General features: G+C 37.2%; 1 long non-coding RNA gene across 5 annotated transcripts; it reads right to left on the bottom strand.

The window, feature by feature from the left end:
* Nucleotides 1-239: 239 nt before the first annotated feature.
* On the bottom strand, nt 240-15,127 carry LOC127857779 (uncharacterized). Of its 5 annotated transcripts, none has more exons than XR_008038633.1 (9): nt 15,062-15,126; nt 13,326-13,387; nt 12,493-12,554; nt 10,766-10,816; nt 9,921-9,982; nt 7,350-7,411; nt 4,779-4,840; nt 2,208-2,269; nt 240-531 (listed from the first exon to the last, which is right to left on the bottom strand). It is a non-coding gene; the product is annotated as an uncharacterized LOC127857779 (long non-coding RNA). The 5 variants fall into 5 exon arrangements; XR_008038631.1 differs by having other exon boundaries at nt 13,337-13,387; XR_008038629.1 differs by lacking the exon at nt 10,766-10,816 and adding an exon at nt 8,194-8,244 and having other exon boundaries at nt 13,337-13,387.
* Nucleotides 15,128-16,384: the final 1,257 nt, after the last annotated feature.

The following is a 16,384-nucleotide window of genomic DNA, read 5'->3' as shown; positions in this document are numbered from 1 at the left end:
CTTTTTTTTCTAACGCTATTATAAACCACAATTCTACGACAAATTATTGACGCAGACGAATAGTGTTTCATCATAATCTGCACTAAAAATCTGCATTACAAATTCTAATAGTGCCGCAAAATATACACCTTCCACTGTTTATCACGTGATACACAATCTGCACAAAAAATCTGTTTTCTGAATTCAAACTGTTGTGCGCGTCTGCATATAACACTAACCTAGATATTATCGCATATCGCTATAGGTTACAATATACCAAAAGATTTCCTACACAAATTCAATGTAAAAGCAATAACTTCAACAAAAAATAAAGTCAAACTTTTGCGCATAGAGACCCCCATAACCATACCTTTTCTTAAAGAGCATTCCAAGCCGCAATGATTTAGACAATAAAAAAGGGGGGTCATGCGTTTTGCAAGAAAGAACTCGATGCGAATCAGCGGTCACTGTTTTACAGCCATCAATTTACCGGGTTCGTACCAGTGGATGAGGGTTTCCCGCCATCTGTCAAAGTATCATGTAGTCTTTAACCTTCAAGCAAATGAGTGAATTTCTGTTAAACATCAATGTTTTCCCTACCACATGCACAAAGAAACATTCTAAAATAAAGTCATGGCAAGTGCCCACACAGAGAATTGTGTCTTCTTATAAATGATGTTCAGGTTTTTAAAGAGTATAGCATTGCACTCCAAAAAGATTTAGTATATTGTAACCTAAAGGAAAAATATGTTCTGAATGAAATGTGTTTTTCTTGCATATTATTATCTTCCTATTCATATTGCACCAATATATTAAGTTTGGCTGGATTATCTGTCCATTTGGCCATTTTAGATCACATTTTCACATTCGGGGGTTTTCGGTCCGAAGAAGGCGATTTAAGGGCTGTTAAAGCTTAAATGTCCCTTTTAGATTTAAAGCTGTTGTGTTCAATATCTGCAACAAAATACCAAAACAAACCATATGGACAGGCACGTGGGGCTTATGCGGGGTGGGGAAAGAATGAACTTGTTAGATATTTTCACTCCAAGCAATTTTGATAATGTCTTTTTTGTGTGTGTTTTTTTTAAAATACCCCCAAAAATGTCAATTTCACAGCAAAAAAATCCAATTTCATCCAAGACAAACAACAAATAAGCAAAAATGAGAGATCAAAGATACTTTGAAGTGTAGAAATCAATAAGCTTCCTATAACTTGTTGTTTCACACTTATAAAAGTGTGAAATCTTGAAAGCGCCTTGTTGCTCGGAGCCCATTTATTTACCAGTCGCAAATGGTATATTCTAGCATATAATGCCATGGGTGCCTTTAAACTGCAGCAGATGGTCAATATGCTCTGCCAGCTGTCATTCAGAGGTTCAAGAGAATACAAAATTTCATATTTTGGGCGCAAAATAAGTACTTTTGACTATTTTTATGGTGGCAATCTGGTCAAAATGGGCATTAATAACTGCGCGAAAGACAAAAATGCTCATTTTGGGGGTTTAAACTAGAAGGAAAGGTTAAAATGGACAAGATACATATATGTTGGAGAGCATTATAAGCTTAGAAATGAAGTTCTATGAAGTAACAGGGGCAGAAAGGCAGCTCAGATCAATGCAGGCTTCCTGAAAGAGGTTTCTAGTACATCTTCTGGGGACACAGCTTCCCGCAGAATTCTTAACACAACACATATCATTGATCCATGTCACCTTTGTATGCAAAGACAAGCAAATAAGGTCAATACTTCCCATAAATCACTGAATGAGAGAAGCATGTACCAAATGAAAAACTAAACTGGTTGCTGAAAGTGCCACATTTTGGCAAAAAGATCCCTCTAAGGTAAATGATGAAGGGGACACTTGCTACAACAATCCTATGTTTAAGTCGGACGCCACATCCTTTCAAGCCGGGACCATGACTGTAAGCATATTGTGAGAAAACAATACCAAACACAAGCTAATTGTAGGGTTACAAGTAGCATATCAACTCAGATGCACTGCATACATGCTTAGGAACAAGGATAAACCTGCTAAGTGCCAACTTCTGCTGCCAACAAAGCGCGAGCTTTACGTGTCAGGACGCGGAACTATCCATACAAACTGCACAGGGAATTGCATGGCGGCAAGGGTTTGAGTGACCACAAACCTGATTATGACAGTATTTCACACCTTAAGCATCATAAATATGCTTATTTGCTTGCGTACATGATAATAATTTAGTATTATTACCTGTTTTACCATCAACAACCCTTATCCAGTGGCCCTCGGCTTAGTCGCAGACATTCCTCTACCTGAAAAAGTCAAAATTCCCAATAAAAAATAGATATAAAATGGCAAAAAACATGCATTTAAGTATTTTTAGTGTATTTTTATGAATAATATGAAGTAATAAACCTTGTTATGTTCATGATTGTACTAAATATGAAGGCTGCCTCAATTAAGTGTCTGCTGCACTGTCCAAACTGTAAAAATGTCCGCCATTCCATGTCGGTGAAATGGGGCTCTGTTTGAATGTTCATGCTTTATGCACTAGCTATTGTTGCGTTACTGGATCACGGAGTTCCTGGCGTTGAATTCTGACTTCATGTACCACACTAACGCTACACGGTCAACCAATATGCCTTTGAATTCAAGTTGGAAAGCAATTTAGCCCTTATTTGGCTATATCAGGGTGGGGGTCAACTTGAAAAACAACTATTCCAGGTCAAATTATCTGAATTCATGCATTTAAGGCACTTATTTTCTTCTCTTTTGTTAAGAAATGACCAAAAATCAGCTTTCCCAGTCATATTTTGCACTTGCAGATGATATTTCATTTTTACCTAAAGCTAGTTTAGGTTACAATATACCAAAAGATTTCCTACACAAATTCAATGTAAAAGCAATAACTTCAACAAAAAATAAAGTCAAACTTTTGCGCATAGAGACCCCCATAACCATACCTTTTCTTAAAGAGCATTCCAAGCCGCAATGATTTAGACAATAAAAAAGGGGGGTCATGCGTTTTGCAAGAAAGAACTCGATGCGAATCAGCGGTCACTGTTTTACAGCCATCAATTTACCGGGTTCGTACCAGTGGATGAGGGTTTCCCGCCATCTGTCAAAGTATCATGTAGTCTTTAACCTTCAAGCAAATGAGTGAATTTCTGTTAAACATCAATGTTTTCCCTACCACATGCACAAAGAAACATTCTAAAATAAAGTCATGGCAAGTGCCCACACAGAGAATTGTGTCTTCTTATAAATGATGTTCAGGTTTTTAAAGAGTATAGCATTGCACTCCAAAAAGATTTAGTATATTGTAACCTAAAGGAAAAATATGTTCTGAATGAAATGTGTTTTTCTTGCATATTATTATCTTCCTATTCATATTGCACCAATATATTAAGTTTGGCTGGATTATCTGTCCATTTGGCCATTTTAGATCACATTTTCACATGCGGGTGTTTTCGGTCCGAAGAAGGCGATTTAAGGGCTGTTAAAGCTTAAATGTCCCTTTTAGATTTAAAGCTGTTGTGTTCAATATCTGCAACAAAATACCAAAACAAACCATATGGACAGGCATGTGGGGCTTATGCGGGGTGGGGAAAGAATGAACTTGTTAGATATTTTCACTCCAAGCAATTTTGATAATGTCTTTTTTGTGTGTGTTTTTTTTAAAATACCCCCAAAAATGTCAATTTCACAGCAAAAAAATCCAATTTCATCCAAGACAAACAACAAATAAGCAAAAATGAGAGATCAAAGATACTTTGAAGTGTAGAAATCAATAAGCTTCCTATAACTTGTTGTTTCACACTTATAAAAGTGTGAAATCTTGAAAGCGCCTTGTTGCTCGGAGCCCATTTATTTACCAGTCGCAAATGGTATATTATAGCATATAATGCCATGGGTGCCTTTAAACTGCAGCAGATGGTCAATATGCTCTGCCAGCTGTCATTCAGAGGTTCAAGAGAATACAAAATTTCATATTTTGGGCGCAAAATAAGTACTTTTGACTATTTTTATGGTGGCAATCTGGTCAAAATGGGCATTAATAACTGCGCGAAAGACAAAAATGCTCATTTTGGGGGTTTAAACTAGAAGGAAAGGTTAAAATGGACAAGATACATATATGTTGGAGAGCATTATAAGCTTAGAAATGAAGTTCTATGAAGTAACAGGGGCAGAAAGGCAGCTCAGATCAATGCAGGCTTCCTGAAAGAGGTTTCTAGTACATCTTCTGGGGACACAGCTTCCCGCAGAATTCTCAACACAACACATATCATTGATCCATGTCACCTTTGTATGCAAAGACAAGCAAATAAGGTCAATACTTCCCATAAATCACTGAATGAGAGAAGCATGTACCAAATGAAAAACTAAACTGGTTGCTGAAAGTGCCACATTTTGGCAAAAAGATCCCTCTAAGGTAAATGATGAAGGGGACACTTGCTACAACAATCCTATGTTTAAGTCGGACGCCACATCCTTTCAAGCCGGGACCATGACTGTAAGCATATTGTGAGAAAACAATACCAAACACAAGCTAATTGTAGGGTTACAAGTAGCATATCAACTCAGATGCACTGCATACATGCTTAGGAACAAGGATAAACCTGTTAAGTGCCAACTTCTGCTGCCAACAAAGCGCGAGCTTTACGTGTCAGGACGCGGAACTATCCATACAAACTGCACGGGGAATTGCATGGCGGCAAGGGTTTGAGTGACCACAAACCTGATTATGACAGTATTTCACACCTTAAGCATCATAAATATGCTTATTTGCTTGCGTACATGATAATAATTTAGTATTATTACCTGTTTTACCATCAACAACCCTTATCCAGTGGCCCTCGGCTTAGTCGCAGACATTCCTCTACCTGAAAAAGTCAAAATTCCCAATAAAAAATAGATATAAAATGGCAAAAAACATGCATTTAAGTATTTTTAGTGTATTTTTATGAATAATATGAAGTAATAAACCTTGTTATGTTCATGATTGTACTAAATATGAAGGCTGCCTCAATTAAGTGTCTGCTGCACTGTCCAAACTGTAAAAATGTCCGCCATTCCATGTCGGTGAAATGGGGCTCTGTTTGAATGTTCATGCTTTATGCACTAGCTATTGTTGCGTTACTGGATCACGGAGTTCCTGGCGTTGAATTCTGACTTCATGTACCACACTAACGCTACACGGTCAACCAATATGCCTTTGAATTCAAGTTGGAAAGCAATTTAGCCCTTATTTGGCTATATCAGGGTGGGGGTCAACTTGAAAAACAACTATTCCAGGTCAAATTATCTGAATTCATGCATTTAAGGCACTTATTTTCTTCTCTTTTGTTAAGAAATGACCAAAAATCAGCTTTCCCAGTCATATTTTGCACTTGCAGATGATATTTCATTTTTACCTAAAGCTAGTTTAGGTTACAATATACCAAAAGATTTCCTACACAAATTCAATGTAAAAGCAATAACTTCAACAAAAAATAAAGTCAAACTTTTGCGCATAGAGACCCCCATAACCATACCTTTTCTTAAAGAGCATTCCAAGCCGCAATGATTTAGACAATAAAAAAGGGGGGTCATGCGTTTTGCAAGAAAGAACTCGATGCGAATCAGCGGTCACTGTTTTACAGCCATCAATTTACCGGGTTCGTACCAGTGGATGAGGGTTTCCCGCCATCTGTCAAAGTATCATGTAGTCTTTAACCTTCAAGCAAATGAGTGAATTTCTGTTAAACATCAATGTTTTCCCTACCACATGCACAAAGAAACATTCTAAAATAAAGTCATGGCAAGTGCCCACACAGAGAATTGTGTCTTCTTATAAATGATGTTCAGGTTTTTAAAGAGTATAGCATTGCACTCCAAAAAGATTTAGTATATTGTAACCTAAAGGAAAAATATGTTCTGAATGAAATGTGTTTTTCTTGCATATTATTATCTTCCTATTCATATTGCACCAATATATTAAGTTTGGCTGGATTATCTGTCCATTTGGCCATTTTAGATCACATTTTCACATGCGGGTGTTTTCGGTCCGAAGAAGGCGATTTAAGGGCTGTTAAAGCTTAAATGTCCCTTTTAGATTTAAAGCTGTTGTGTTCAATATCTGCAACAAAATACCAAAACAAACCATATGGACAGGCATGTGGGGCTTATGCGGGGTGGGGAAAGAATGAACTTGTTAGATATTTTCACTCCAAGCAATTTTGATAATGTCTTTTTTGTGTGTGTTTTTTTTAAAATACCCCCAAAAATGTCAATTTCACAGCAAAAAAATCCAATTTCATCCAAGACAAACAACAAATAAGCAAAAATGAGAGATCAAAGATACTTTGAAGTGTAGAAATCAATAAGCTTCCTATAACTTGTTGTTTCACACTTATAAAAGTGTGAAATCTTGAAAGCGCCTTGTTGCTCGGAGCCCATTTATTTACCAGTCGCAAATGGTATATTATAGCATATAATGCCATGGGTGCCTTTAAACTGCAGCAGATGGTCAATATGCTCTGCCAGCTGTCATTCAGAGGTTCAAGAGAATACAAAATTTCATATTTTGGGCGCAAAATAAGTACTTTTGACTATTTTTATGGTGGCAATCTGGTCAAAATGGGCATTAATAACTGCGCGAAAGACAAAAATGCTCATTTTGGGGGTTTAAACTAGAAGGAAAGGTTAAAATGGACAAGATACATATATGTTGGAGAGCATTATAAGCTTAGAAATGAAGTTCTATGAAGTAACAGGGGCAGAAAGGCAGCTCAGATCAATGCAGGCTTCCTGAAAGAGGTTTCTAGTACATCTTCTGGGGACACAGCTTCCCGCAGAATTCTCAACACAACACATATCATTGATCCATGTCACCTTTGTATGCAAAGACAAGCAAATAAGGTCAATACTTCCCATAAATCACTGAATGAGAGAAGCATGTACCAAATGAAAAACTAAACTGGTTGCTGAAAGTGCCACATTTTGGCAAAAAGATCCCTCTAAGGTAAATGATGAAGGGGACACTTGCTACAACAATCCTATGTTTAAGTCGGACGCCACATCCTTTCAAGCCGGGACCATGACTGTAAGCATATTGTGAGAAAACAATACCAAACACAAGCTAATTGTAGGGTTACAAGTAGCATATCAACTCAGATGCACTGCATACATGCTTAGGAACAAGGATAAACCTGTTAAGTGCCAACTTCTGCTGCCAACAAAGCGCGAGCTTTACGTGTCAGGACGCGGAACTATCCATACAAACTGCACGGGGAATTGCATGGCGGCAAGGGTTTGAGTGACCACAAACCTGATTATGACAGTATTTCACACCTTAAGCATCATAAATATGCTTATTTGCTTGCGTACATGATAATAATTTAGTATTATTACCTGTTTTACCATCAACAACCCTTATCCAGTGGCCCTCGGCTTAGTCGCAGACATTCCTCTACCTGAAAAAGTCAAAATTCCCAATAAAAAATAGATATAAAATGGCAAAAAACATGCATTTAAGTATTTTTAGTGTATTTTTATGAATAATATGAAGTAATAAACCTTGTTATGTTCATGATTGTACTAAATATGAAGGCTGCCTCAATTAAGTGTCTGCTGCACTGTCCAAACTGTAAAAATGTCCGCCATTCCATGTCGGTGAAATGGGGCTCTGTTTGAATGTTCATGCTTTATGCACTAGCTATTGTTGCGTTACTGGATCACGGAGTTCCTGGCGTTGAATTCTGACTTCATGTACCACACTAACGCTACACGGTCAACCAATATGCCTTTGAATTCAAGTTGGAAAGCAATTTAGCCCTTATTTGGCTATATCAGGGTGGGGGTCAACTTGAAAAACAACTATTCCAGGTCAAATTATCTGAATTCATGCATTTAAGGCACTTATTTTCTTCTCTTTTGTTAAGAAATGACCAAAAATCAGCTTTCCCAGTCATATTTTGCACTTGCAGATGATATTTCATTTTTACCTAAAGCTAGTTTAGGTTACAATATACCAAAAGATTTCCTACACAAATTCAATGTAAAAGCAATAACTTCAACAAAAAATAAAGTCAAACTTTTGCGCATAGAGACCCCCATAACCATACCTTTTCTTAAAGAGCATTCCAAGCCGCAATGATTTAGACAATAAAAAAGGGGGGTCATGCGTTTTGCAAGAAAGAACTCGATGCGAATCAGCGGTCACTGTTTTACAGCCATCAATTTACCGGGTTCGTACCAGTGGATGAGGGTTTCCCGCCATCTGTCAAAGTATCATGTAGTCTTTAACCTTCAAGCAAATGAGTGAATTTCTGTTAAACATCAATGTTTTCCCTACCACATGCACAAAGAAACATTCTAAAATAAAGTCATGGCAAGTGCCCACACAGAGAATTGTGTCTTCTTATAAATGATGTTCAGGTTTTTAAAGAGTATAGCATTGCACTCCAAAAAGATTTAGTATATTGTAACCTAAAGGAAAAATATGTTCTGAATGAAATGTGTTTTTCTTGCATATTATTATCTTCCTATTCATATTGCACCAATATATTAAGTTTGGCTGGATTATCTGTCCATTTGGCCATTTTAGATCACATTTTCACATGCGGGTGTTTTCGGTCCGAAGAAGGCGATTTAAGGGCTGTTAAAGCTTAAATGTCCCTTTTAGATTTAAAGCTGTTGTGTTCAATATCTGCAACAAAATACCAAAACAAACCATATGGACAGGCATGTGGGGCTTATGCGGGGTGGGGAAAGAATGAACTTGTTAGATATTTTCACTCCAAGCAATTTTGATAATGTCTTTTTTGTGTGTGTTTTTTTTAAAATACCCCCAAAAATGTCAATTTCACAGCAAAAAAATCCAATTTCATCCAAGACAAACAACAAATAAGCAAAAATGAGAGATCAAAGATACTTTGAAGTGTAGAAATCAATAAGCTTCCTATAACTTGTTGTTTCACACTTATAAAAGTGTGAAATCTTGAAAGCGCCTTGTTGCTCGGAGCCCATTTATTTACCAGTCGCAAATGGTATATTATAGCATATAATGCCATGGGTGCCTTTAAACTGCAGCAGATGGTCAATATGCTCTGCCAGCTGTCATTCAGAGGTTCAAGAGAATACAAAATTTCATATTTTGGGCGCAAAATAAGTACTTTTGACTATTTTTATGGTGGCAATCTGGTCAAAATGGGCATTAATAACTGCGCGAAAGACAAAAATGCTCATTTTGGGGGTTTAAACTAGAAGGAAAGGTTAAAATGGACAAGATACATATATGTTGGAGAGCATTATAAGCTTAGAAATGAAGTTCTATGAAGTAACAGGGGCAGAAAGGCAGCTCAGATCAATGCAGGCTTCCTGAAAGAGGTTTCTAGTACATCTTCTGGGGACACAGCTTCCCGCAGAATTCTCAACACAACACATATCATTGATCCATGTCACCTTTGTATGCAAAGACAAGCAAATAAGGTCAATACTTCCCATAAATCACTGAATGAGAGAAGCATGTACCAAATGAAAAACTAAACTGGTTGCTGAAAGTGCCACATTTTGGCAAAAAGATCCCTCTAAGGTAAATGATGAAGGGGACACTTGCTACAACAATCCTATGTTTAAGTCGGACGCCACATCCTTTCAAGCCGGGACCATGACTGTAAGCATATTGTGAGAAAACAATACCAAACACAAGCTAATTGTAGGGTTACAAGTAGCATATCAACTCAGATGCACTGCATACATGCTTAGGAACAAGGATAAACCTGTTAAGTGCCAACTTCTGCTGCCAACAAAGCGCGAGCTTTACGTGTCAGGACGCGGAACTATCCATACAAACTGCACGGGGAATTGCATGGCGGCAAGGGTTTGAGTGACCACAAACCTGATTATGACAGTATTTCACACCTTAAGCATCATAAATATGCTTATTTGCTTGCGTACATGATAATAATTTAGTATTATTACCTGTTTTACCATCAACAACCCTTATCCAGTGGCCCTCGGCTTAGTCGCAGACATTCCTCTACCTGAAAAAGTCAAAATTCCCAATAAAAAATAGATATAAAATGGCAAAAAACATGCATTTAAGTATTTTTAGTGTATTTTTATGAATAATATGAAGTAATAAACCTTGTTATGTTCATGATTGTACTAAATATGAAGGCTGCCTCAATTAAGTGTCTGCTGCACTGTCCAAACTGTAAAAATGTCCGCCATTCCATGTCGGTGAAATGGGGCTCTGTTTGAATGTTCATGCTTTATGCACTAGCTATTGTTGCGTTACTGGATCACGGAGTTCCTGGCGTTGAATTCTGACTTCATGTACCACACTAACGCTACACGGTCAACCAATATGCCTTTGAATTCAAGTTGGAAAGCAATTTAGCCCTTATTTGGCTATATCAGGGTGGGGGTCAACTTGAAAAACAACTATTCCAGGTCAAATTATCTGAATTCATGCATTTAAGGCACTTATTTTCTTCTCTTTTGTTAAGAAATGACCAAAAATCAGCTTTCCCAGTCATATTTTGCACTTGCAGATGATATTTCATTTTTACCTAAAGCTAGTTTAGGTTACAATATACCAAAAGATTTCCTACACAAATTCAATGTAAAAGCAATAACTTCAACAAAAAATAAAGTCAAACTTTTGCGCATAGAGACCCCCATAACCATACCTTTTCTTAAAGAGCATTCCAAGCCGCAATGATTTAGACAATAAAAAAGGGGGGGTCATGCGTTTTGCAAGAAAGAACTCGATGCGAATCAGCGGTCACTGTTTTACAGCCATCAATTTACCGGGTTCGTACCAGTGGATGAGGGTTTCCCGCCATCTGTCAAAGTATCATGTAGTCTTTAACCTTCAAGCAAATGAGTGAATTTCTGTTAAACATCAATGTTTTCCCTACCACATGCACAAAGAAACATTCTAAAATAAAGTCATGGCAAGTGCCCACACAGAGAATTGTGTCTTCTTATAAATGATGTTCAGGTTTTTAAAGAGTATAGCATTGCACTCCAAAAAGATTTAGTATATTGTAACCTAAAGGAAAAATATGTTCTGAATGAAATGTGTTTTTCTTGCATATTATTATCTTCCTATTCATATTGCACCAATATATTAAGTTTGGCTGGATTATCTGTCCATTTGGCCATTTTAGATCACATTTTCACATGCGGGTGTTTTCGGTCCGAAGAAGGCGATTTAAGGGCTGTTAAAGCTTAAATGTCCCTTTTAGATTTAAAGCTGTTGTGTTCAATATCTGCAACAAAATACCAAAACAAACCATATGGACAGGCATGTGGGGCTTATGCGGGGTGGGGAAAGAATGAACTTGTTAGATATTTTCACTCCAAGCAATTTTGATAATGTCTTTTTTGTGTGTGTTTTTTTTAAAATACCCCCAAAAATGTCAATTTCACAGCAAAAAAATCCAATTTCATCCAAGACAAACAACAAATAAGCAAAAATGAGAGATCAAAGATACTTTGAAGTGTAGAAATCAATAAGCTTCCTATAACTTGTTGTTTCACACTTATAAAAGTGTGAAATCTTGAAAGCGCCTTGTTGCTCGGAGCCCATTTATTTACCAGTCGCAAATGGTATATTATAGCATATAATGCCATGGGTGCCTTTAAACTGCAGCAGATGGTCAATATGCTCTGCCAGCTGTCATTCAGAGGTTCAAGAGAATACAAAATTTCATATTTTGGGCGCAAAATAAGTACTTTTGACTATTTTTATGGTGGCAATCTGGTCAAAATGGGCATTAATAACTGCGCGAAAGACAAAAATGCTCATTTTGGGGGTTTAAACTAGAAGGAAAGGTTAAAATGGACAAGATACATATATGTTGGAGAGCATTATAAGCTTAGAAATGAAGTTCTATGAAGTAACAGGGGCAGAAAGGCAGCTCAGATCAATGCAGGCTTCCTGAAAGAGGTTTCTAGTACATCTTCTGGGGACACAGCTTCCCGCAGAATTCTCAACACAACACATATCATTGATCCATGTCACCTTTGTATGCAAAGACAAGCAAATAAGGTCAATACTTCCCATAAATCACTGAATGAGAGAAGCATGTACCAAATGAAAAACTAAACTGGTTGCTGAAAGTGCCACATTTTGGCAAAAAGATCCCTCTAAGGTAAATGATGAAGGGGACACTTGCTACAACAATCCTATGTTTAAGTCGGACGCCACATCCTTTCAAGCCGGGACCATGACTGTAAGCATATTGTGAGAAAACAATACCAAACACAAGCTAATTGTAGGGTTACAAGTAGCATATCAACTCAGATGCACTGCATACATGCTTAGGAACAAGGATAAACCTGTTAAGTGCCAACTTCTGCTGCCAACAAAGCGCGAGCTTTACGTGTCAGGACGCGGAACTATCCATACAAACTGCACGGGGAATTGCATGGCGGCAAGGGTTTGAGTGACCACAAACCTGATTATGACAGTATTTCACACCTTAAGCATCATAAATATGCTTATTTGCTTGCGTACATGATAATAATTTAGTATTATTACCTGTTTTACCATCAACAACCCTTATCCAGTGGCCCTCGGCTTAGTCGCAGACATTCCTCTACCTGAAAAAGTCAAAATTCCCAATAAAAAATAGATATAAAATGGCAAAAAACATGCATTTAAGTATTTTTAGTGTATTTTTATGAATAATATGAAGTAATAAACCTTGTTATGTTCATGATTGTACTAAATATGAAGGCTGCCTCAATTAAGTGTCTGCTGCACTGTCCAAACTGTAAAAATGTCCGCCATTCCATGTCGGTGAAATGGGGCTCTGTTTGAATGTTCATGCTTTATGCACTAGCTATTGTTGCGTTACTGGATCACGGAGTTCCTGGCGTTGAATTCTGACTTCATGTACCACACTAACGCTACACGGTCAACCAATATGCCTTTGAATTCAAGTTGGAAAGCAATTTAGCCCTTATTTGGCTATATCAGGGTGGGGGTCAACTTGAAAAACAACTATTCCAGGTCAAATTATCTGAATTCATGCATTTAAGGCACTTATTTTCTTCTCTTTTGTTAAGAAATGACCAAAAATCAGCTTTCCCAGTCATATTTTGCACTTGCAGATGATATTTCATTTTTACCTAAAGCTAGTTTAGGTTACAATATACCAAAAGATTTCCTACACAAATTCAATGTAAAAGCAATAACTTCAACAAAAAATAAAGTCAAACTTTTGCGCATAGAGACCCCCATAACCATACCTTTTCTTAAAGAGCATTCCAAGCCGCAATGATTTAGACAATAAAAAAGGGGGGTCATGCGTTTTGCAAGAAAGAACTCGATGCGAATCAGCGGTCACTGTTTTACAGCCATCAATTTACCGGGTTCGTACCAGTGGATGAGGGTTTCCCGCCATCTGTCAAAGTATCATGTAGTCTTTAACCTTCAAGCAAATGAGTGAATTTCTGTTAAACATCAATGTTTTCCCTACCACATGCACAAAGAAACATTCTAAAATAAAGTCATGGCAAGTGCCCACACAGAGAATTGTGTCTTCTTATAAATGATGTTCAGGTTTTTAAAGAGTATAGCATTGCACTCCAAAAAGATTTAGTATATTGTAACCTAAAGGAAAAATATGTTCTGAATGAAATGTGTTTTTCTTGCATATTATTATCTTCCTATTCATATTGCACCAATATATTAAGTTTGGCTGGATTATCTGTCCATTTGGCCATTTTAGATCACATTTTCACATGCGGGTGTTTTCGGTCCGAAGAAGGCGATTTAAGGGCTGTTAAAGCTTAAATGTCCCTTTTAGATTTAAAGCTGTTGTGTTCAATATCTGCAACAAAATACCAAAACAAACCATATGGACAGGCATGTGGGGCTTATGCGGGGTGGGGAAAGAATGAACTTGTTAGATATTTTCACTCCAAGCAATTTTGATAATGTCTTTTTTGTGTGTGTTTTTTTTAAAATACCCCCAAAAATGTCAATTTCACAGCAAAAAAATCCAATTTCATCCAAGACAAACAACAAATAAGCAAAAATGAGAGATCAAAGATACTTTGAAGTGTAGAAATCAATAAGCTTCCTATAACTTGTTGTTTCACACTTATAAAAGTGTGAAATCTTGAAAGCGCCTTGTTGCTCGGAGCCCATTTATTTACCAGTCGCAAATGGTATATTATAGCATATAATGCCATGGGTGCCTTTAAACTGCAGCAGATGGTCAATATGCTCTGCCAGCTGTCATTCAGAGGTTCAAGAGAATACAAAATTTCATATTTTGGGCGCAAAATAAGTACTTTTGACTATTTTTATGGTGGCAATCTGGTCAAAATGGGCATTAATAACTGCGCGAAAGACAAAAATGCTCATTTTGGGGGTTTAAACTAGAAGGAAAGGTTAAAATGGACAAGATACATATATGTTGGAGAGCATTATAAGCTTAGAAATGAAGTTCTATGAAGTAACAGGGGCAGAAAGGCAGCTCAGATCAATGCAGGCTTCCTGAAAGAGGTTTCTAGTACATCTTCTGGGGACACAGCTTCCCGCAGAATTCTCAACACAACACATATCATTGATCCATGTCACCTTTGTATGCAAAGACAAGCAAATAAGGTCAATACTTCCCATAAATCACTGAATGAGAGAAGCATGTACCAAATGAAAAACTAAACTGGTTGCTGAAAGTGCCACATTTTGGCAAAAAGATCCCTCTAAGGTAAATGATGAAGGGGACACTTGCTACAACAATCCTATGTTTAAGTCGGACGCCACATCCTTTCAAGCCGGGACCATGACTGTAAGCATATTGTGAGAAAACAATACCAAACACAAGCTAATTGTAGGGTTACAAGTAGCATATCAACTCAGATGCACTGCATACATGCTTAGGAACAAGGATAAACCTGTTAAGTGCCAACTTCTGCTGCCAACAAAGCGCGAGCTTTACGTGTCAGGACGCGGAACTATCCATACAAACTGCACAGGGAATTGCATGCGGCAAGGGTTTGAGTGACCACAAACCTGATTATGACAGTATTCACACCTTAAGCATCATAAATATGCTTATTTGCTTGCGTACATGATAATAATTTAGTATTATTACCTGTTTTACCATCAACAACCCTTATCCAGTGGCCCTCGGCTTAGTCGCAGACATTCCTCTACCTGAAAAAGTCAAAATTCCCAATAAAAAATAGATATAAAATGGCAAAAAACATGCATTAAGTATTTTTAGTGTATTTTTATGAATAATATGAAGTAATAAACCTTGTTATGTTCATGATTGTACTAAATATGAAGGCTGCCTCAATTAAGTGTCTGCTGCACTGTCCAAACTGTAAAAATGTCCGCCATTCCATGTCGGTGAAATGGGGCTCTGTTTGAATGTTCATGCTTTATGCACTAGCTATTGTTGCGTTACTGGATCACGGAGTTCCTGGCGTTGAATTCTGACTTCATGTACACACTAACGCTACACACACGGTCAACCAATATGCCTTTGAATTCAAGTCGGAAAGCAATTTAGCCCTTATTTGGCTATATCAGGGTGGGGGTCAACTTGAAAAACAACTATTCCAGGTCAAATTATCTGAATTCATGCATTTAAGGCACTTATTTTCTTCTCTTTTGTTAAGAAATGACCAAAAATCAGCTTTCCCAGTCATATTTTGCACTTGCAGATGATATTTCATTTTTACCTAAAGCTAGTTTAGGTTACAATATACCAAAAGATTTCCTACACAAATTCAATGTAAAGCAATAACTTCAACAAAAAAATAAAGTCAAACTTTTGCGCATAGAGACCCCCATAACCATACCTTTTCTTAAAGAGCATTCCAAGCCGCAATGATTTAGACAATAAAAAGGGGGGTCATGCGTTTTGCAAGAAAGAACTCGATGCGAATCAGCGGTCACTGTTTTACAGCCATCAATTTACCGGGTTCGTACCAGTGGATGAGGGTTTCCCGCCATCTGTCAAAGTCTCATGTAGTCTTTAACCTTCAAGCAAATGAGTGAATTTCTGTTAAACATCAATGTTTTCCCTACCACATGCACAAAGAAACATTCTAAAATAAAGTCATGGCAAGTGCCCACACAGAGAATTGTGTCTTCTTATAAATGATGTTCAGGTTTTAAAGAGTATAGCATTGCACTCCAAAAATTTAGTATATTGTAACCTAAAGGAAAAATATGTTCTGAATGAAATGTGTTTTTCTTGCATATTATTATCTTCCTATTCATATTGCACCAATATATTAAGTTTGCTGGATTATCTGTCCATTTTGCCATTTTAGATCACATTTTCACATTCGGGTGTTTTCGGTCCGAAGAAGGCGATTTAAGGGCTGTTTAAAGCTTAAATGTCCCTTTAGATTTAAAGCGTTGTGTTCAATATCTGCAACAAAATACCAAACAAACCATATGG

The sequence above is a fragment of the Dreissena polymorpha genome, chromosome 14 (genome assembly GCF_020536995.1).
Source record: "Dreissena polymorpha isolate Duluth1 chromosome 14, UMN_Dpol_1.0, whole genome shotgun sequence".
Taxonomy (NCBI): domain Eukaryota; kingdom Metazoa; phylum Mollusca; class Bivalvia; order Myida; family Dreissenidae; genus Dreissena; species Dreissena polymorpha.
The sequence above is the reverse complement of the archived record's forward strand: the minus strand, read 5'-3'. Positions and strand labels throughout refer to the sequence as shown.